This window comes from Scyliorhinus torazame, chromosome 29 (assembly GCF_047496885.1).
Source record: "Scyliorhinus torazame isolate Kashiwa2021f chromosome 29, sScyTor2.1, whole genome shotgun sequence".
NCBI classification, from domain to species: domain Eukaryota; kingdom Metazoa; phylum Chordata; class Chondrichthyes; order Carcharhiniformes; family Scyliorhinidae; genus Scyliorhinus; species Scyliorhinus torazame.
In genome coordinates, this window is record NC_092735.1 from 25,462,302 (window position 1) to 25,485,309 (window position 23,008).

Below are 23,008 nucleotides of genomic sequence, written 5' to 3' on the forward strand. Positions count from 1 at the left end.
TTGTGAGTGATCGTAAGGCTTAGGAGCAGAATGAGGCCATTTGGCCCATCGAGTCTCCTCCGCCATTAAATGAAATCCTGACTGATCTGATAATCTTCAACTCCACTTTCCCGTCTTATCCCCATAACCCTTCATTCCCTAACTGTTTTAAAATCTGTCTATCTCAGCCTTGAACATACTTAATGACCCAGCCCCCACAACCTTCTGCAGTAAAGAATTCCAAATATTAAGTGCCTCATTTATCAGTCAACTCCCCCACAAGCCTATTCATTGAGAATGTTAAGTCCAACAGGTTTGTTTAGAATCACTAGCTTTCGGAGCGCAGCTCCTTCATCAGGGGGGGGGAGGGGGGGGGGGGAAAGAGAGAGAGAGAGAGAGAGAGAGGCATGGTAGTGTAAGACAAGGACAGGAAACTTAATATATGGTTAATCAGGAGATCGGGCGGGGGGAGAAGGGTAGTAGGGGATGTTATTTTAATGTTGTTGCTTGTGTCGGCCCGGTCAGTTGCTTAAGAAATGTTAAATTGTTAAAACTGTGAAAATTACAAATGCTTCAATAAAATATTTTCTTTAAAAAAAGAAAATGTTGGACGAGAATGCAATGTCACCAGCCACGTTTAACACCTAACTTTACCCCTCCACCACCACTTTCAAGTCCGTAGCCACTTCAGCTGTCTCACACTGACCAACCTTTAATAGGTCTGGATTCTGAGCAGGAGGCAGGTGACTCCACCCAGTGCCGAAGCATGGCTCTGGGTGATTGATGGAATTCTTGTTCAAGTTCATGGTGAGGGGGTTGATCGATGGGTTCTATCGTAGATGGCGGCCTTTTATTTTGCACTTTAAGGATTCGGTCATTGCTAGTTATTCGTGGGGGGAGGTGAACAAGACGGGGATTGTTCTGGGGGGAATTTCTGTTATTGGGGTTCCTGTTACTGTTGCTGCTTGTATTTTGTCTGATTTAGGTGTTGGCAGTGTTGTGATCTGTAAACATTATAAAATGTTTAAAATATTGTCAGCAAAAGAAGCCAGGATTTTCAACTTCAAGCCGGGTTACAAGAGTCGGGAAAATTCCTTGGTCAGCCTGCCCACCTCTGGTATGGGTGAGCGCAGACTGCAGTCAGCCAGCTGACACAGGAAAAAATTCAGAGTCAGCCACAGGGTAGAGGCTAGCTGGAAGAAGACAAAGGGTGGTGGTTGATAGGGAATGTTCAGTCTGAAAATGAAAATCGCTTATTGTCACAAGTAGGCTTCAAATGAAGTTACTGTGAAAAGCCCCTAGTCGCCACATTCTGGTGCCTGTTCGGGGAGGCTGGTACGGGAATTGAACCCACACTGCTGGCCTGCCTGGGTCTGTTTTCAAAGCCAGCGATTTAGCCCAGTGTGCTAAACCAGCCTGGAGTCCAGTTACTAGTGGTGTACCACAAGGATCTGTTTTGGGGCCACTGCTGTTTGTCATTTTTATAAATGACCTGGAGGAGGGCGTAGAAGGATGGGTGAGTAAATTTGCAGATTACACTAAAGTCGGTGGAGTTGTGGACAGTGCGGAAGGATGTCACAAGTTACAGAGGGACATAGATAAGCTGCAGCGCTGGGCTGAGAGGTGGCAAATGGAGTTTAATGCAGAAAAGTGTGAGGTGATTCATTCTGGAAGGAATAACAGGAAGACAGAGTACTGGGCTAATGGTAAGATTCTTGGAAGTGTGGATGAGCAGAGAGATCTCGGTGTCCATGTACATAGATCCCTGAAAGGTGCCACCCAGGTTGAGAGGGTTGTTAAGAAGGTGTACGGTGCGTTAGCTTTTATTGGTAGAGGGATTGAGTTTCGGAGCCATGAGGTCATGTTGCAGCTGTACTGGTGCGGCCGCATTTGGAGTATTGCGTGCAATTCTAGTCGCCGCATTATAGGAAGGATGTGGAAGCATTGGAAAGGGTGCAGAGGAGATTTACCAGAATGTTGCCTGGTCTGGAGGGAAGATCTTATGAGGGAAGGCTGAGGGAATTGAGGTTATTTTCTTTAGAAAGAAGAAGGTTAAGAGGTGACTTAATTGAGGCATACAAGATGATCAGAGGATTGGATAGGGTGGACAGTGAGAGCCTTTTTCCTCGAATGGTGATGCCGAGCACTAGGGGACATAGCTTTAAATTGAGGGGAGATAGATACAAGACAGATGTCAGAGGTAGGTTCTTTACTCAGAGAGTAGTAAGGGCGTGGAATGCCCTGCCTGCAACAGTAGTGAACTCGCCAATTGAATAGGGAATTCAAATGATCATTGGATAGACATATGGACGATAAGGGAATAGTGTAGATGGGCTTTAGAGTGGTTTCACAGGTCGGCGCAACATCGAGGGCCGAAGGGCCTGTACTGCGCTGTAATGTTCGATGTTCTATGTAAAAGGCCCGCCTCTGTGTAATGGCACAGCCCTCACCCCCACACACTCCCATGCCCCTTCCATGACAACTCATCCCCTCAACCACGCCCTATGGTCCCTCATGCCCCCTTGACGAGCTATACACCCCAACCCCCCCCCACCAAGACAACCCCTATGGCCCATCAAGATCCCCATACAGCCCATATGCCCTGCCAGGCTCTGGCACTTCCATGCTCATTCCAAGCAATGAACCCTATACAACACCAAGAATCACCGATAACCTAATACCAAACCTGCTAAAACCAATCTCAAAACTGCAGGTGTAAAAATACATGAATCTCTAAAGGTTCACACCTATTTCATTTCATTTCATTTGCACAAAACTAGAGCAAACGCAATTAGGAGTACTAGAATGAGGTTTTTTTTTCATTTAAAAAAAATAAATTTAGAGTACCCAATTATTCTTTTTCCAATTAAAGGGTAATTTAGCATGGCCAATACACCTACCCTGCACATCTTTTCGGGTTCTTGGTGGTGGGTGGGTGGGTGGGTGGGGGGGGGGGGGGGAGGAGAGGAGGAGGGAGAGAGAGAGAGAGAGAGAGAGAGAGAGAGAGAGAGAGAGAGAGAGAGAGAGAGAGAGAGCGAGAGAGAGAGAATGTGCAAACTCCACACGGACAGTGACCTGGAGCCGGGATCGAACTCGGGTCCTCGGTGGCGTGAGGCAGCAGTGCTAACCACTGTGCCACCCAGAATATGTTGCTGTGATGATCAACACATAAAGCACTACATTGTTCATATACAATATGTTAGGCCTCACCTATAATATTGTCCCCTCATATGGTAGGTAATTTTAGAGGCCTTCATGGAGAAAAGCCACTTTTAAATCCTTAAATTATCAGAATCAGTCAGAGAGTTGGACCTGTTTTATTCTAAAAAGCATAGATGTTGCCCCACTTTAAGATAATGAATGGATTAAACTGTGTTCATGTGGGAGGCTATTTGAATTAGGATAAGGAGAAGATACAAGTTTTTTAGGGCAGCACGGTAGCATTGTGGATAGCACAATTGCTTCACAGCTCCAGGGTCCCAGGTTCGATTCCAGCTTGGGTCACTGTCTGTGCTGAGTCTGCACATCCTCCCAGTGTCTGCGTGGGTTTCCTCCGGGTGCTCCGGTTTCCTCCCACAGTCCAAAGATGTGCAGGTTAGGTGGATTGGCCATGATAAATTGCCCTTAGTGTTGGGTTGGGTTATGGGGATAGGGGGGAGGTGTTGACCTTGGGTAGGGTGCTCTTTCCAAGAGCTGGTGCAGACTCGATGGGCCGAATGGCCTCCTTCTGCACTGTATATCTATGATAATCTATGACAAGCATACAAGGCATGTGAACGTAAAAAACTTCTATTCGACCCCACAAAGACAGCCAATCGTTTAATAGCCTTTTTCAACTGACAATCATACTGTGAACTACCAACCCCCTGCTGAGTTAACACTAGCTTTGAAACTCAGCCAAACATTCATAAATAACCTAAATAAGGGGCGGCATGGTGGAGCAGTGGTTAGCACTGCTGCCTCACGGCACCGAGGGCCCGTGTTCGATCCCGACCCTGGGTCACTGCTGTGTGGAGTTTGCACATTCTCCACGTGTCTGCGTGGGTTTCCTTCTGGTGCTCCAGTTTTCTCCCACAGTCCAAAGATGTGCAGATTAGGGGGATTGGCCATGATAAATTATGCCTTAGAGTTCAAAAGGTTAGGTGGGGCCTAGGAAGGGTGCTCTTTGAGAGAGGTTCAGTGCAGGCTTGATGGGCCGAATGGCCTCCTTTTGCACTGTAGTTGTTCTATGATCTATGATCTATATGTGCAGAGTAGAGGGATTGGCTACGCTAAATTGCTCATTAATTGGAAAAATTTAAATTTTAAAATGACCTACATTTATTTTTTTTAAACTTACACCAGATGCTCAGTCAATTGAAGCCGTCCAGCGTATGGTGGATTTTTAAAACTCTTACTGACAGCTTAAGTGTGTTTCCCCCCACCCCCCCAAGTTTAAAGAGAAGAGGATTTTAAAACTGCAGCTCATAATATTAAATATACCTTATCTGGCCTTAACAAACATTCACAGCTACTCCATCAATTCATGGCACCCACACCACAGATTAAGGCCCTTGGAACAGTGAGAATGAAGTCCGTTTGAATTCAGCACAAAGTTCAAATAGCCCCACTAAATCCAGGTTTCCTCCCTGTGTGATTCACACCACTCCCCCTGAAAGCAAAACATGTGTCGGAAATGGAGGAGGGACGTTTTGTTGAAGTCCATGAAGTCTTCCTGACTCTATGAAAATAAGGCTCTAAAACCCAGTGCAAGATACCAGCAAGGTTGAAAAGAATAAGAGTCAAGAGTAATGAAATTGGAAGATATGAAGACCCAAGTTCTAAAAGCCTTTCAAATCAAGGCAAAGGTTTAGGAGGGGCATCACATGGTTCTAAAAGTCTGGGAAACAACAGCAAGAATAATACTCAAAGCAATACACTTTGATTTCAACAAAATACAATATGCAAGTGGTGATATCAATTTATCTGGGTGTAACTAAAGTACATTATTGTCAAAATCACCATTTTGATTTTAAGACTACAGTTAAAAGACTTAATTGACTGTAAAGCATTTTAAGCCAGTGGTCATGAAAAGCACTATAATAACAATATTTACTGTCACAAGTAGGCTTACATTAACACTGCAATGAAGTTACTGTGAAAGGCCCCTTGTCGCCATGTTCTGGCGCCTGTTCGGGTACACTGAGGGAGAATTCAGAATGTCCAATTCACCTAACAGCACGTCTTTCGGGACTTGTGGGAGGAAACCGGAGCACCCGGCGGAAACCCACAGACACGGGAAGAACGTGCAGACTCCTCACAGACAGTGACCCAAGCCGGGAATCAAACCTGGCTCCCTAGCGCTGTGAAACAACAGTGCTAACCACTGTGCTACCGTGCCACCCATTAGTGCAAGTCCATGAAGTGCAGGAACTATTATAGGAAACACAGCAGTTAATTTGTGCACAACCAGCTCCGACAAACAATGTGATATTGTCCAGATAATCTGTTTTTTGTAATGTTAACTGGGGGATAAATATTGGTCAGGCTCCAGGGGAGATCTCCCCTGCTCTTCTTCAAAAATAGTGCCAGAGGATCTTTCGCATCCATCAGAGCATGGGGCCTTGGTTTAAGGTTGCATCCATAAAAACATCATTAACAAAAATGAATAGTGTGAGGGTGTCTCAGAGCTGACAGTGTAGCAGCATTATTACTCGTGTTAATTCAGCTCTACAGAAACACAGCAATGTTGTTGACGTTCGGGCTCAATTTGTGATCACAAAGAAACCAAAAAGTCAACAATTAACATGTTTTGCAAATCTTTGTTTTGTTAAAGAGCTTCTAGTGGGCACATAGCCAAAATTAAAGTAATAATTCCCTCAATCTCTCTGAAAAAAACCTTTGGCAGGAAAAATGAAAATGAAATGAAAATCGCTTATTGTCACAAGTAGGCTTCAAATGAAGTTACTGTGAAAAGCCCCTAGTCGCCACATTCCGGCACCTGTTCGGGGAGGCTGGTACGGGAAAATCGGCAGGCATTGGAAAAAACAGAAATCACGGCAACACATTCATTTTAACCGCCTGTACCTGACCCGCCAGTGACAGAGGGAGACCATCCCACCTTGCCAAATCAGCTTTCACTCTCCCCACCAAACTAGAAATGTTGTACTTGCGGAGCCCTCCCCACTCCCGGGCAACCTGCACCCCCAGATACCTAAAGTGAGTCTGGTTCTTTCAACTTAACCTGCTTTAGCTCAGTTGGCTGCACTGCTGGTTTGTGATAGAGCGAGGTTAACAGCACGGGTTCAATTCCCATACCGGCTGAGGTTATCCTCAACCTCGCCCGTTACCTGAGGTGTGGTGACCCACAGGTTAAATCACCACCAGTCAGCTGTCCCCCCCATAAAGGGGAAAGCAGCCTATGGTCACCCGGGACTATGGCGACTTTATCTTTACCAGAGATGACTATTGAAAAACAATTCAAAAACAAGGGATCATGAGATTCAAGCTAAGTGGCAGAAGGATTAAAGGGGACATGAAAAAAATGATTTTTTTTACGCAGTGGGTGTCTGGAATTCGCTGCCTGAGCTGGTGGTGCAGGCAGAGACCTGCACCACCTGCTCTTGTTAATAGTACCGGGATCTGTTTTTGGGGGATTGAAGACAGGTGTGCAAGGTGTGCGGGAACACCAGCGAACCATGTTTTGGGCATGTTTGAAGCTTAGGGATTCTGGCAGGGCTTTGCAGACGTCATGTCCACGGTGTTAAAAACAAGGGTGGCACCGAGTCCAGAAGTGGCGATTTTCAGAGTGTCGGAGGACCCTGAAGTCCAGGGGGAGAGAGAGGCCGACGTCTTGGCCTTTGCCTCCCTGGTAGCCCGGAGACGGATACTGTTAGCATGGAGGGACTCGAAGCCCCTGAAATCAGAGACCTGGGTCAATGACATGGCTGGCTTTCTCAGTCTTGAGAAAATCAAGTTCGCCCGAAGAGGGTCAATGCCCGGGTTCTTCTGGAGTTGGCAGCCGTGTGTCGACTTCTTCAGAGAAAATGAACTATCAGCAGCAGGGGGGGGAAGGGGGTAGTCTACATTACTGTTTTAGGAAGGTGGGGCCTGTGAGGGAGGTAGAGGATCGTTGCACTATGTTTATAGTTCTTTGTATATGGTATACTGTTACTGTTATAAAATCACAAATGCCGTAATAAAATATTTTACAAAAAAGAAATAGTACCTGAATCTGCACCTTAAGTAGGGCTTAAGTGTGGTGTAGGTGTAGGGCTATGGGCCGTGTGCAAGAAGATGGGATTAGAATGGGCATCTGGGTGTCTTTGGGTTGGCGTGGACAATACGGGCCAAATGGCCCCTTCTGTGGGGCCATTGTATGGTTCAATGGGGGACAGCAATTATTTGGAGCTGCAAGAAAAGCTGGGATTGTTCTTCGAGCAAAGGTGATTATGAGAAGATTTGAGAGAGGTGTTCTAAATTATGAAGGGCTAAACAGAGTAAAGAAGGATGAATTGTTTCTAGTGGCAGAAGGATCAGGAGGGAGAGGACACAGATCCCGGAGCAACTTTCAGAAGAGAATTGGCTGTACACTTGAATGACCTTGATGAACGAAATGGTCTACTTTTGTCTGGGTGATTCTGAGTCCATCAGCAATCTTACTTTGGGTCCTTGGCTACCACAATATCCCTGATACAACTTGATAAATTCAATTATCTTCAAGTTACACAAGTATCCACTTATCTCACAATCAACTTTCTCTGTCTGTTTCTCCTCCTAAGTCACAGCGATACTCCACTGTTGACCAGAGTCACTTCACAATAAATTAATTGTAACCTGTCCAAGTGGTCTAGATCACAGTTCATTTAATTAACTAAAATTTCAGCGCAATGAACGTCTAACTGCTGTAAGAGGTTACTTGCCCACACAAATTCTGATGTTCTGAAAGACTTTTCCAATCTCTCTACCCAGCAGTGCCTTAATTTAAACATGTGGAGATGCCGGCGTTGGACTGGGGTGAGCACAGTAAGAAGTTTTACAACACCAGGTTAAAGTCCAACAGGTTTGTTTCAAATCACTAGCTTTCGGAGCACTGCTCCTTCCTCAGGCGAATTCACCTGAGCAGTGCTCGGAAAGCTAGTGATTTGAAACAAACCTGTTGGACTTTAACCTGGTGTTGTCAGACTTCTTACTGTTAATTTAAACAGCAGAGTGTTTTAAAGTGCCATTCTTCTTGGTACTGAAACTAACAGCCAATCACTGGCAGTAGGCTGGACTGATATTTATCTTTTTTCATGGTTTTGTAAGGGCCACGAAGAATACAGCACGAGTTTTAAGGATACAAAGTAATAACATTTATTTACTATAACATATATACATAACAGTAGCAGTAACTTCCCTTGCTACATACTCCTTCCTCCTGGTTCCTGAACTGGCCAGCTTATTTATACTAGGAGTTAACTAGTGGTTTCTCCGCCCCCCTCATTGGGGAAGCTCATACTCCCACAGGATTGTGGGATAGTCATTAGTCCCCAGCCAATGGTAAGTAAGCAGGTTATAACACATGGTATGGGGGTGTCACTAGCTAATTGCCCTTGAACTGTGTGGCTTGTTAACCCATTCCAAAAGGCAGGCAAGAGTCATCCATTTTACTGTGATTCTGGAGTCAATAACATGTCGGCCAGACCAGGTATGGTTGGCAGATTTCCTTCCCTAAAGGACGTCAGTGAACCGGATGCATTTTTAATGATAATCAATGATGGCTTCATGGTCACTATTATTGAGACTACTTTGATATTCCAGATTTTTTATTAACCAAACTTAGGTTGCACCTGCCGCCATAGGATGTGAAGACTTGTCCCCACAGCATTCGCCTGGGCCTCTGGATTACGACGCTACCACCTGCCCAAGTAGTTGTGGCTGCCAGTGCAACAACAATTCATTACATTTGGTTAAAATATTGATCAATGAGTGGAGGAAGAATTGCCAATCTGACAAATAAACAAATATTTCATTTTTAGAAAATGAATTTAGAGTACCCAATTCTTTTTTTTCCAATTGAGTGGAAATCTAGCGTGGCCAATCCACCCACCCTGCAGATCTTTTTGAGTTGAGGGGGTGAAACCACGCAGACACGGGGAGAATGTGCAAACTGCATATGGACAACCCGGTGACGTGAGACAGCAGTGCTAACCACTGCGTCGCCTTGCTGCCCTGAAGCAAATATTTCCTCCCACAGTCCAAAGATGTGCAGGTTAGGTGGATTGGCCATGCAAAATTGCCCTTAGTGTTGGGTGGGGTTACTGGGTTATGGGGATAGGGTGGACCTTGGGTAGAGACTCGATGGGCCGAATGGCCTCCTTCTGCACTGCAAATTCTATGATATGATATGAGATATCCAGACTTCAGGTAATCTCGGATTTTTAGTATTACGGTTTTGTAAGGAATTACCTTTGAGGCATTTGGGGATAAAAATAACTTATGCTTTTATCACTACATTTCATAAAAAGACAGATAGACTTGTGCCTTGTGCAATCTCAGGACATTCCAATTCGCTTTATAGATAATAAATGACTTTTAAATTGGAGTCACTGTTATACTGGGAATCAACTCTTGGTGTAATAGTCAATCCTCCTCCCAAATTGCTGCATTGTGCACATGTACCTCACCTATATGAAAATGAAAAATGAAATGAAAATCGCTTGTCACAAGGCTTCAAATGATGTTACTGTGAAAAGCCCTTAGTCGCCACATTCCGGCACCTGTTCAGGGAGGCTGGTATGGGAATTGAACCGTGCTGCTGGTCTGCCTTGGTCTGCTTTGAAAGCCAGCTCTTTAGCCCTGTGGTAAACCAGATTGCAGCAGCTTTATAGGATAACGGAAGTCCCATCACAACAGAATGGGTTGGTGTCTCAGCACATTCAGCAATGACAGGAATTAGGGCTAGGAGCGGTGTTCATTTCAAATGGGGCACATATTCAGTTCATTATTCAAACTGAGGGGTGGTCTTATGATGCAGTGGATAGTGTCCTGTCCTCTGAGCCAGCTCCAGTTTCTAGTCCCATACCCAGGACTTGATGACCACAGAAATTGTGTTCATAACTAGGCTAGATTCATATCCACCTGTGAATCCTTCCAAAGCGCCTATAGCAGGTGGCTAAGAGAAGGAGAGTTTCTTGGTCAGCTAACTGCAGAAGGCAATGGCTAACCACTGCAGTACCATGCCAAGCATAATCAAGGCCCAACACATAGTTCCATGGTCACCAACTCCCTTTCAGCCTCACATCCTTTAAAAAGTACCTGGATGAGCACGGTGCGTCATAACATTCTGTAGCCATCTGGGATGGCCACGTCCCGATTACAAAATGGACACTTGCAAAGAATGCAGGGAAAATTGGACAATGCTAAGAAACAAGCAGGTGCAAGCTCTGTCTGTTGATTAGAATCTTGAACGCTCAGACAGGACAGAAACTACCAAACGATTTACATACTAATGAGCCATCTCCGGGGACAAAAGGGAAACATTTAGATACACAATGTTAGGACAGAGTCCCCGGCGCCAGAAGAAGCTAAGACAAAGCTGACTGACAGTCACCAGGACACGCCCAGCGATCAGGGACTTTTCACAGTAACATCATTTGAAGCCTTGTGACAAGCGATTTTCATTTCATTTTTCATTTTCATATAGGTGAGGTACATGTGCACAATGCAGCAATTTGGGAGGAGGATTGACTATCACACCAAGAGTTGATTCCCAGTATAACAGTGACTCCAATTTAAAAGTCATTTATTATCTATAAAGCGAATTGGAATGTCCTGAGATTGCACAAGGCACAAGTCTATCTGTCTTTCTATTGGAGGAAAATCGATACCAATGATTGGGAAAAACCCAATTAGTTGAGGCCAAGTTCAAGGCCCGCCCAAAAGAGCACGAAGCCCTTTTGGGTATAAAAGGTATCCCCCAAGGGAGAACACTCTCCTTTGGCTTTCAGCGAGGAGAGACCTGCCTAGCAGCTACAGCAGACCAAGTAAGTTCCAAGTCAACGCACGCTACGAGATAGACGCTCCTAGTTGCTACCCTGTAAACAGCTCAACCCAGCAGCCTCAGAACCGCGCAACGGCCATTGTTCCTCTGACTGAGTGGGTCCCAAAGCTAAGTATAGGCCTTAGTAATAGATGTAGTTTAGTTTTGTAGAGATTATGCATGAGTAGATTTGACTGTGTGTAAATAAATGAGCATTGCTTTTGAACTTACTAACTGGTGTATCAAGTCATTGAGCAGTATTTGGTTCTGAACCTTGTGGCGGTGTCAAAAGATACCTGGCGACTCTTGCGCAAACGTGATTAGAGCCAAATTAAGAACCAACCAAAAGTTAACAACAATTCATGGCTATGGGCCAAATACTGGCAAATGGGATTAGGTAGGCAGGTCAGGTGTTTTTCATGGCCGGTGCAGACTCGATGGGCCAAAGGGCCTCTTCTGTTCTTTATTCTGTGATTTAGTGAATAGGTTTAAAACGCTTTCTGAGGCTTGCCAAGATCTTTCAGAATTTAAGTTCTCCTATTGTGACGCTCCCATTTAATTGTTTTAAATTTGGCTTCGAGTCAGTTTTCCATTCAAGTCTACATCTACAACCTGCCCTTATTAGCTGATGGATGTAAATACTCAAATTTCCATTTGAGTCTGTCCAAAACTGGCATTCTAGTAGTAACTGCACAAGAAAAGAAAATAAGGCTACCGTCATCAGTTATATTGTGCAAATCTTTGCTGATGACACAATTCAAATTTAGAAGGACAAAATCGTTCTGCCTCATGTTTTCATACTTCAAGCAAACAATTTATTTTTTAAAATCTGCCATCATTAGAAAGCTAGGCTATCATTAGGTTCCTCAAATTGTCATCACTCATACGTGACAAAGAAAGACTTGATCTTCAGAGACATACAAAGTGTTTACAACGCATTAACATTCAGCTCAACAACAGATCTAGAACCAGTGTTTATACTCCTCATAACCCTCTTTCATAATCCACTTCATTTCACCCCAACAACATATCTTTCTATACCTTTCTCCCTCATGCACTTCTCTAGCTTCCATGAAATGAATCCATATTATTTGCCTCTGCTACTCCCCAGGGTAGAAAATTCCATTTTCTAACCACTCTCTTGGTGAAGAATGTTGGAGTATCTACAAACCTGTGAAACTCACCCGTTAGATTTCGGGCTCGCTTCCATTTATCCGCCTGTGCCTTGTTACTCCAAAATCCTTTCCACTCTAACTTCCACCTCCCTCATTGATGGCACAGCCGCCTGACCCTCAGTTTGTCTCCCCAGTCACCCCTCTCTCTCTCAGTCTATGACTCACATCCTCTGTCACTCCTCTATGACCCAACACTCAGCGGTCCTCCCCTGTCATTTCTCAAAGTCTGTGACCCTTCCCTTTTGTCACAGCTCTGCCTGTGACTTGTCTACCTCATCTTTCTATCCATGTGACACACTCAATGACCAATTGTTACTCCTGGATTGGTTTTCTCAGGATCCATGATCTTGTGTCAGTACGTCATGCACTCCCTTTTCAGTTTCTTAACATTGCTGTTAACGTTTTGTTTACACTTTAGCCCCACGCTCCTGATCTACAGGCATCCGGGGCGGGGAAGGCGGAGGACCTCCTCGTGAACCTACTCCTGCCGAAACTTGCCATTGACGGGTCCAGGCAGCGGGCGATCCAGGGGGTCGTCCGACCGGACTGTCTGCCCCTATTCTGTGGCTTCTTTTGTGGCCGGGTGTCCCCGGAGAGGAAGCATGCGGTGTCCACGGGCACACTCGAGGCCTTCTGTGCTCGGTGGGCACCGTAGGGGTTGTATTGTTTTATCAACCCTTCTTTGCACATGTTGACTTGATGTTTCGGTTTCCATTTCACTTTTCTTATTTTTGGGCTGTGCTCCTACTAGGAGCAGCCTCTTTTAATTTGTCCCTTGGTTACTTTCTGTTAATCTATTCAGTTGAACTGCCCAATAACATCATGTGTCATGCTCACCCTGTGGCGATTTGGATTGGATTTGTTTATTGTCATGTGTACCAAGGTACAGTGAAAAGTATTTTTCTACGAGCAGCTCAACAAATCATTAGGTGCATGAAATAAAAGAGAATTTCCCATCCTCATTATAACCTACTCATTGAGAGACACTCCCTCAATTCCCTCTCTTCCCCTCTGAGGTTGCCCCCAATTTCTCCCTTCCCCTCACCAAGACCTGAATTCTCAGCTCCTTTTCTCTGACCGTTCCACTTGCTGTGGTCCCTCAATTCAATGAAGCCCCTATCTTTACTGAACACATGTCCCTCTTTTTCTGGCCACTCTCGAACTCAGCATAGTGGGGGCATGGAATGCACTGCCTGTGGAAGTAGTTGAGTCAGAAACATTAGGGACCTTCAAGCAGCTATTGGATTGGTACATGGATTACGGTAAAATGATATAGTGTAGATTTATTTGTTCTTAAGGGCAGCACGGTAGCATTGTGGATAACACAATTGCTTCACAGCTCCAGGGTCCCAGGTTCGATTCCGGCTTGGGTCACTGTCTGTATGGAGTCTGCACGTCCTCCCCGTGTCTGCGTGGGTTTCCTCCGGGTGCTCCGGTTTCCTCCCACAGTCCAAAGATGTGCCGGTTAGGTGGATTGGCCAATGATAAATTGCCTTTGGTGTTGGGTGGAGGTGTTGAGTTTGGGTAGGGTGCTCTTTCCAAGAGCCGGTGCAGACTCAAAGGGCCGAATGGCCTCCTTCTGCACTGTAAATTCAATGATAATCGATGATTAATCTAGGACAAAGGTTCGGCACAACATCGTGGGCCGAAGGACCTGTTCTGTGCTGTATTTTCTATGTTCTATCACTCTGGCAGAATTCATTCTGGCCCCATGCCTCACTAACTCTGGTGCCTCCACCCTCAGTCAAAGCCCACCCCCCTCTCTCTGGATCCACCCACTCACTGGAGCCTCTCCCACTTTCTCTACCCAATAAAAGAAGCCTCTCACTCTTTGGCCCCACCCCATTAATGATGCCCCTCCCTCTCTCCCAATCTCATTCCTGGCCTAGCCTCGACAATCTGACCCCACCCCTCCCATTCCTCTGGCCTTGGCCCCACCCCTCTCTGTCCCCACCCCTCACTCTGGCCTCACCTCTCCACAGCCACACCTCTCTAGCCCCACAACCACATTCAGGCCACGCACCTCCCCTCCCACCCCCTCACTCTGGCCCCACCCCCTCACTCTGGCCCCACCCCCTCACTCTGGCCCCACCCCCTCACTCTGGCCCCACCCCCTCACTCTGGCCCCACCCCCTCATTCTGACTCTACCCCCTCATTATGGCCCCACCCCTCACTCTGGCCCCACCACCTCACTCTGGCCCCACCACCTCACTCTGAACCCTCCCTCTCACCCTGGCCCCACCCTGCTCTCTGGCCAAACCCCACTCTGGCCCCACCCCTCATTCTGCCCTCCCCTCTGGTCCCACCCCCGCACGCTGGCTTCGCCCCTCACTGGCCCCTCCCCCTCACGTTGTCCTTCCCTTTCCCCATTCGAGCTGGCCCCGCCCCCTCACTCTCGTCCCGCCCCCTCACTCTCGTCTCGCCCCGCCCCCTCACTCTCGTCTCGCCCCGCCCCAGCCCTGCTCCTCCCTCTTCCCCCCCCCCCCCCCCAACCACACTTCAATGGAGCCGCTCCCCCGCACCCTGTCAGGTCCCCCGCACAGGGATAACCCATTCATTGGCATTGCCGCCTCCCTCCCTCTGACTTACCCCAGGCCCGGCTCCGCCGGCCGCTCCTGTCCCTCCGCTCGCGCTCCTCCCGCTCGAGCGGCTCGCGCCAAACCGTCAGCTGACCGCGCCTGACGTCACTGGGCGGCCCGAGCCCAGCCTCGAGCACGTCACAGGAGGCGGAGCACGATGAGGGGCAGGGGGCGAGGGATACGGAGGAGTGGACAGGGGGCGGAGTGGACAGAGTGAGGGACCGGGGAGGAGTGGACAGAGAGTGAGGGACCGGGGAGGAGTGGACAGAGAGTGAGGGACCGGGGAGGAGTGGACAGAGAGTGAGGGACCGGGGAGGAGTGGACAGAGAGTGAGGGACCGGGGAGGAGTGGACAGAGAGTGAGGGACCGGGGAGGAGTGGACAGAGTGAGGGACCGGGGAGGAGTGGACAGAGAGTGAGGGACCGGGGAGGAGTGGACAGAGAGTGAGGGACCGGGGAGGAGTGGACAGAGAGTGAGGGACAGGGGAGGAGTGGACAGTGTGGCACGATCAATTTGACTGGAGACGAAGTTGAATCCAAACTGAGGCTTTATTAGTCTCCGATGTGTGGCCTCCCACAGCAGCTGGCGAAATGGCTGCGATCTGGATCCCACACATATTCATAACCCGCCTCCTGGGCAGAGCTAGCATGCAGGGGCCACAGGTGAACCTGTAGTGCAGGTTCTACCGTACAACCTCTAATATCAGAACACAGAGGTTCACCACATTCACCCCCTGTTAGAATGGAGTCCGGCGGGGGCTGGGGGTGGATAACTGTATACAATTAGCAATTTTAATATCTACAGAGCTGCAAAAAAAAAAAGTCTCTGGGCATCCGGCGGGCCGGTTAGGGGTTCAGCCAGTCCGGTGCCTTGATGGTTCTTTGAGATTGACAAAGTGGTGACGGCGATGTTGCCGCTGTCGTGGTCGATGTTGACTCCGGGAGCATGCTGAAATCCTCTTCATCAACGGGGTGGGCAGGGGGAGGACGGACGGTCCTGGGGGGGTTAATGGGGGGGGGGGGGAGGGTGACGACGGGGAGCTGTGCGGGTGGAACCTGCTGGTGCCGGGTCCCTGAGGGAGACGGTATCCTGGTGGCCGTCGGGGAACGCCACGTAGGCGTACTGTGGGTTTGCATGGAGCAAGTGCCCTTTTCCACCAACGGATCCGCCTTGTGGAGCCGCACATTTTTACGGAGAAGCACAGTTCCCGGAGCTGTAAGCCAAGTTGGGAGCGATACCTTGGATGTGGACTTCCTGGGGAAGGCAAAAAGGCGTTCATGTGGTGTACTGTTAGTGGCAGTGCAGGGTAATGAGCGAATGGAATGTAGTGCATCAGGGAGGATCTCTTGCCGGCAGGAGGCCTTGAGATTTCTGGAACGCAGGGCCAGCTGGACGGCCCTGCATACCGTCCCATTCTCCCTTTCTACCTGTCCGTTTCCCCGGGGGGGTTGTAGCTCGTCATTCTGCTGGAGGCGATGCCCTGCTGAGCAGGAACTGACGGAGCTCATCACTCATGAATGAGGATCCCCTGTCACTGTGGATGTAGGTGGGGAAGTGTGTATGTAGGGGGGGGGGGGGGGGGGGGGGAGGCAAGTGAAGATAGAATTAAGGGCTTTAATGACGGTGGCAGGCGTCATGTCGGGGCATGGGATGGCGAAGGGAAACCATGAGTATTCATCGATCACACTGAGGAAATATGGAGGGTACGGGAAAAGAATGCCACGGGCTTGCCTGCCTGGTTGAGGGTGGCGGCAAGAACGACGTCCGATGCGTCGCTTTCTACTTGGAAAGGAAGTGTTTCGTCTACAGCGTGCATTCCAGCTTTGGCAATATCAGCTCTGATCCGGGCGAAAGCTTGTTGGGCCTCGGGCGTCGGGGGGAGATGAGTGGACTGTATGAGTGGGCGGGCCTTGTCTACATAGTTTGGGACCCACTGCGCGTAATATGAGAAGAACACCAGGCAACGTTTGAGTGTCTTGGGGCAGTGGGGGAGGGGGAACTCCATGAGGGGGCGCATGCGGTCGGGATCAAGCCCCAGAACTCCGTTCTGGACCATGTAGCCGAGGATGGTTAAGCGGTTTGTGCGGAACACACTTCTTGTTATACGTGAGGTTGAGGAGAGTGGTGGAGCGGAGAAATTTAGTGAGGTTAGCGTCGTGGTCTTGCTGGTCATGGCCGCAGATGGTCACATTGTCTAGGTACGTAAACGTGGCCAGCAAACCGTACCGGTCGACCATTCGGTTCATCTCCCTTTGGAAGACCGAAACCCCATTGGTGACGCCGAAGAGGACTCGAAGGAAGTGATATAGCCGGCCGTCTGCCTCGAAGGCGGTGTATGGCCGGTCCGATTTACGGATGGGGAGCTGGTGGTAAGCGGATTTCAGGTCCACCATTGATAAGACCTGGTACTGTGCAATCTGGTTAACCATGTCAGATATGCGTGGGAGGGGGCACGCATCAAGCTGCATGTACCTGTTGATGGTCTGGCTGTAGTCCACGACCATTCGTTTTTTCTCCCCAGACTTAACCATTACCACTTGAGCTCTCCAGGGGCTGTTGCTGGCCATGATGACGCCTTCCCGAAGCAACCGCTGGATCTCGGACCTGATGAAGGCCTTATCCTGGGTGCTGTACCGTCTGCTCCTGGTGGCAACGGGTTTGCAATCGAGTTAGATTGGCAAAGAGGAAAGGAGGATCGACCTTTAGGGTCGCGAGGCTGCACACAGTGAGGGGTGGTAAGGGTCCGCCGAATTTAAGGGTCAGGCTCTGGAGGTTGCACTGGAAGTCCAGGCCGAGGATAAGTGCCGCGCAGAGGTTAGGGAGGACATAGAGGCGAAAGCCGTGGAACTCTACGGCTTGCACTGTGAGCGTGACCGTGCAGTACCCCCGGGAGGAGTGATCAGAGGGTAAGGGACAAGGGGAAGAGTCGACAGAGTGACAGACAGGGGAGGAATCGACAGTTAGGAGAGAAGGGGACAGAGTGAGGGACAAGGAGAGGAGTCTACAGAGGGTGAGGGACAAGGGGAGGGGTGGACAGAGGGTGAGGGATGAGAAGGAGTGGACAGAGGGTGAGGGACATCCCAAGGAGGAGGAAATATGCTAAGGGGAGGACAAGGCATCCATGGCTGACGAGGGATGTCAAGGACAGCATAAAGGCTAAAGAAAAAGCATACAAAGTGGTGAGGATTAGTGGGAAACCAGAGGATTGGGAAGCCTTTAAAAGCGAGCAGAACGGGTGAGGTGTCAAAGGCAGTTGTTTGGGAGGCTCTAAAGGCAGTGGTGAGAGGTGAGGTGATTTTGTTTTCGCCAGGGTGGACAAAGAGGAGAGGTTGGAGCGGCAGAGGGTAATAGATGAGATGTTGGAGGTAGATGTATGCAGAAGATGGAGACCCAGCAAAGCTGGAAAAGAGGAAGGAACTATATGCGAGCTTTGACCGACTATCTACCAGGAAGGCAGTGCGCCAACTGAGACGAGCAAGGAGTGCAGTTTACGAACATGGAGATAAGTGTGTTAGCAGGTCAGCTCCGGAGGAAGGCAGAGGTAAGGGAAATTGTTCAAGTGAGGGATAGGGCAGGGAAGTTGGTGGTTCTAGATCTGATTAACAAGGTTTTTGAGGAATTTTATGGAGGTTGTACAGGCCCGAGCCACTTGGGGGAGACCGTGAGATGCAGGAATTTCTAGATGGGTTACAGAACGCGAGGTTAGGGGAGGGGGACAGGGCTACATTAGAAGGAGCGATAGTGGAGCAGGAGATAAAGGATGCGATTGGGAGGATGCAGTTGGGGAAGGTGGCAGGGCCAGATGGATTTCCTGTAGAATATTATAAAAATTTAAGGATAAGCTGGCACCCCTGATGGTGGGGATGTTTGAAGAGGCGGTAGGGAGGGGGGTGTTGCCACAAACTTTGGGCAGGCATCAATTTCCCTGTTGCTAAAAAACTATAAGGATCCGACGGAGTGTGGGTCGTATAGGCCCATATCACTTCTGAATGTGGACGCAAAATTATTGGCGAAGGTACTGGCAGGTAGGCTGGAGGAGTGCCTCCCGAAGGTGATGGGTGAAGATCAGACTGGGTTTATGAGAGGGAGGCAGCTCTTTTCAAACGTTATAAGGGTATAGAACGTCATTATGGCACCGGCAGAGGGGAAGGAAACAGGTGGTTGTGGCATTGGACGCTGAGAAACCGATTGACCGGGTAGCATGGGGGTACTTGATGGTAGTTCTGGAGCGGTTTGGGATTGGACCAAGATTTGTGAACTGGGTAAAGCTACTATATAAGGAGCCAAGGGCGAGTGTCCGCACAAACATAGCTCAAGATACTTTTCTCTCCACCGTGGGACTAGGCAGGGTTGTCCTATGTTCCCCCTGCTGTTTCCACTCGTGATTGAGCCGTTGACCATCGCATTAAGTTCGGAGGTATGGAAAGGAATGGGGGGGGGGGAATAGAGCATAGGGTGTCCTTATATGCCTATGACTTGCTGTTATACGTGTCGGAACCGAGTGTGTCGATAGGGGGAATATTGGAGCTGCTGCGAGTGTTTGGGTCTTTCTCGGGATGTGAACTAAATCTAAACAAGAGTGAGTATTTTGTGGTGTCTCGGCCGGGGGTTGGGGCAAGGGTGGGGGGGGGCTGCCATTCCGTAGGGCAGGGAATCACTTTACGTACCATGTGGTGCAGGTTGACCGGGGGGGGGGGGGGGGGGTCTCGGCAGGTACAATATTTCTCGTTTGGTGGGGAGAGTGAAAGCTGATTTGGCAAGGTGGGATGGTCTCCCTCTGTCACTGGCGGGTCAGGTACAGCCAGTTAAAATGAACGTGTTGACACGATTTCTGTTTATTTTTCAATGCCTGCCGATTTTCCTGCTAAAGGCTTTTTTCAGAGAGATTGAGGGAAAGATTACTTCGTTCATATGGGGAGGGAAGGTGGCCAAAGTTAGAAAGGTGCTTCTACAGAGGGGAAGGCAGGCACCGGATTTGGGTCTTCCGAACCTGATGTATTACTACTGGGCAGCGAATGTGGAGAAGGTGCGGAGCTGGGTTAGAGGGGTTGATTCCCAGTGGGTCAGAATGGAGGAGAGTTTGTGCATGGCGTCGGGATTGAAAGCACTAGCAACAGCGCCGCTCCAGATAGCCCTGGGGAAATACTCAGGGAGTCCAGTAATAATAGCTTCATTGAGAATTTGGAGGCAGTTTCGCCAACATTTCGGGTTGGGGCAGGGTCAAGGTAAATGCCGATTCGGGGGAACCACCTATTTGAGCCAGGGAAGTGGGACGGAAATTTTCGGAAATGGGAGGAGAAGGGGATTAAGACAATAAAAGATTTGTTTCTTAGGGGTCGGTTTGCAAGATTGAAGGAGCTGGAAGCGAAGTATGGGCTGGAGCAGGCGGAAATGTTTAGATACATGCAGGTTCAAGATTTTGCCAGAAAGGAGATACAGAGCTTCCCGGCGGAACCGGCCTCCACATTGCTGGAGGAGGTGCTGACGACAGAGGGACTGGAGAAGAGGGTAGTGTCTGTGGTTTACTGAGCTATTTTGGAAGAGGAGAAGGCACCACTGGATGGGATCAAAGCAAAGTGGGAGGAAGAGTTGGGAGAGGATATGGAGGAGGGGTTCTGGTGTGAGGTGCTCCGGAGAGTGAATGCCTCCACCTCGTGCGTGAGGTTGGGGCTGATACAGCTGAAGGTGGTATAAAGAACACACCTCACGAGGGCGAGGATTAGCCGATTCTTTGAAGGAGTAGAAGATGTGTGTTTACATTGCGGGGGTGGGGGTAACTAATCACGTTCATATGTTTTGTTCCTGCCCAAAGCTAGAGGATTACTGAAAGGAGGTTTTTAGGGTAATTTCTAAAGTGGTGCACGTGAAACTGGACCTGGGCCCCCGGGAGGCCATATTCAGGGTGTCGGACATGCCAGGGTTGGAAACAGGTGTGGAAGCAGATGTTGTAGCCTTCGCCTCGTTGATCGCCTGAAGGCGGATCCTCATACGTTGGAGAGCAACCTCTCCACCCTGTGCCCTGGCCTGGCGGGGGACCTGTTGGAATTCTTGACTCTTGGAAAGGTTAAGTTTGAACTGGGGAAGGATGGAGGGGTTCTACAATTCATGGGCATTATTCATTATGCACTTTCAAGAACTGGATAACATCGAATATTAGTTGGGGCATGTTGGGGGGAGGGGGGCTGTGTGTGTTAATGGTGACTATGGGTGATCCCTAATTCCTTTTTTCATTTGTTTGTGTGAACATGCGGGCTAATGTTTGCGGTTTGGTGGGAGGATAGGATCGTTGTTATTGATAAGGGGATTGACATATTTGTTACTGATTATTGTTTAGTGTAAATTTGGGAGAAAATGTGAAAAAGGAGAATAAAAATATATTTTTAAAAAGCGAGCAGAGGACAACTAAAAAAGCAATAAAGGGGGTGAAGATGAAGTACGAGTGCAAGCTAGCTAGTAATATAAAGGAAGATAGGAAGACATTTTTTTCAATATATAAAAGGTAAGAGAGAGGCAAAAATAGACATTGGACCACTAGAAAATGTGGCTGGAGAAATAATAATAGGAAGCAAAGAAATGGCAGACGAACTGAATAGTTACTTTGCATCAGTCTTCACGGTGGAAGACACCAGTGGGATGCCAGGGCTCCAGGGGGCAGAGGTGAGTGACCATTACTAAGGAGAAGGTTCTGGGGAAACTGAAAGGTCTAAAGGTGGATAAGTCACCTGGACCAGATGGACTACACCCCAGGGTCCTAAAAGAGATAGCTGAGGAAATTGTGGAGGCATGAGTGATGATCTTTCAGGAATCACTGGAGGCAGGAAGGGTCCCAGACGACTGGAATGTGGCTAATGTAACACCACTGTTTAAAAAGGAGGGAGGCAGAAGACGGGAAATTGTAGGCCGGTTAGCCTGACTTCGGTCATTGGTAAGATTTTAGAGTCTGTTATTAAAGATGAGATCGCGAAGTACTTGGAAGTACATGGTAAAATAGGGCTGAGTCAGCACGGCTTTGTCAAAGGGAGATCGTGTCTGACAAATCTGTTAGAGTTCTTTGAGGAGGTAACAAGCAAGTTAGACAAAGGAGAATCAGTGGACGTGATTTATTTAGATTTCCAGAAGGTCTTTGACAAGGTGCCGCATAGTAGACTGTTAAATAAGTTAAGAGCCAATGGTGTTAAGGGTAAGATCCTGGCATGGATAGAGGATTGGCTGACTGGCAGAAGACAAAGAGTGGGGATAAAGGAGTCTTTTTCAGGATGGCAGCCGGTGACTTGTGGTGTGCCTCAAGGGTCTGTGCTGGGACCACAACCGTTTACAATATACATTAATGATCTGGAAGAAGGTACTGAAGGCACTGTTGCTAAGTTTGCAGATAATACAAAGATCTGTAGAAGCACAGATAGTATTGAGGAAGCAAGGGGGCTGCAGAAGGACTTGGACAAGCGAGTGGGCAATGAAGTGGCAAAAGAAATACAATGTGGAAAAGTGTGAGATTATGCACTTTGGAAGGATGAATCTAGGCATAGACTATTTTCTAAATGGGGAAATGCTTTGGAAAGCAGAAGCACAAAGGGACTTGGGAGTCCTTGTTCACGATTTTCTGAAGGTTAATGTGCAGGTTCAGTCGACAGTTAAGAAGGCAAATGCAATGTTAGCATTCATGTCAAGAGGGCTAGAATACAAGACCAGGGATGTACTTCTGAGGCTGTATAAGGCTCTGGTCAGATCCCATTTGGAGTATTGTGAGCAGTTTTGGGCCCCATATCTAAGGAAGGATGTGCTGGCCTTAGAAAGGATCCAGAGAAGAGGAGGGAGCGGCATGGAAGAGATTGGAGAGGGCGTCCTGCAGGGGGACTAGCCTACAAGCTATGGTGACGGCGCCGTTGCCGTTCTCACCGAAGAAATACACCACAAGCCCGGTGGTGGTGGCTACTCTGAAAATTTGGGGGCAGTGGAGACGGCATAGGGGGAAGACGGGAGCCTCTGTGTGGTCCCCGATAAGAAATAACCATAGGTTTGCTCCGGGGAGAATGGATGGGGGATTTGGAACATGGCAAAGAGCAGGAGTAACACAATTGAGAGATCTGTTTGTAGATGGGACGTTTGCAAGTCTGGGAGCGCTGACCGAAAAATATGGGTTGCCCCAGGGGAATGCATTCCGGTATATTCAACTGAGGGCTTTTGCGAGGCAACAGGTGAGGGAATTCCCGCAGCTCCCGACGCAGGAGGTGCAGGACAGAGTGATCTCAAAGACATGGGTGGGGGACGGTAA

At 48.5% G+C, this 23,008-nt stretch overlaps 1 protein-coding gene and 1 long non-coding RNA gene across 8 annotated transcripts in view; one reads left to right on the top strand and one right to left on the bottom strand.

Annotated features, from left to right (window-relative positions):
* LOC140403951 (carnitine O-palmitoyltransferase 1, liver isoform-like) overlaps positions 1-14,847 on the bottom strand; it is a 150,873-nt gene extending 136,026 nt beyond the window's left edge. For 5 of the 7 annotated variants that reach the window (XR_011938441.1, XR_011938440.1, XM_072492239.1 and 2 more), the window contains exon 1: positions 14,747-14,847. The gene's annotated coding sequence lies outside the window, so the exon portion shown is untranslated. Of the gene's footprint in view, positions 1-12,152; positions 12,246-14,746 lie in introns of those variants that run through there. The other 2 variants (XM_072492235.1, XM_072492238.1) reach the window with 2 other exon arrangements.
* LOC140403953 (uncharacterized) overlaps positions 1-23,008 on the top strand; it is a 141,092-nt gene that overhangs the window by 1,014 nt on the left and 117,070 nt on the right. The gene's annotated exons all lie outside the window — the stretch shown is intronic.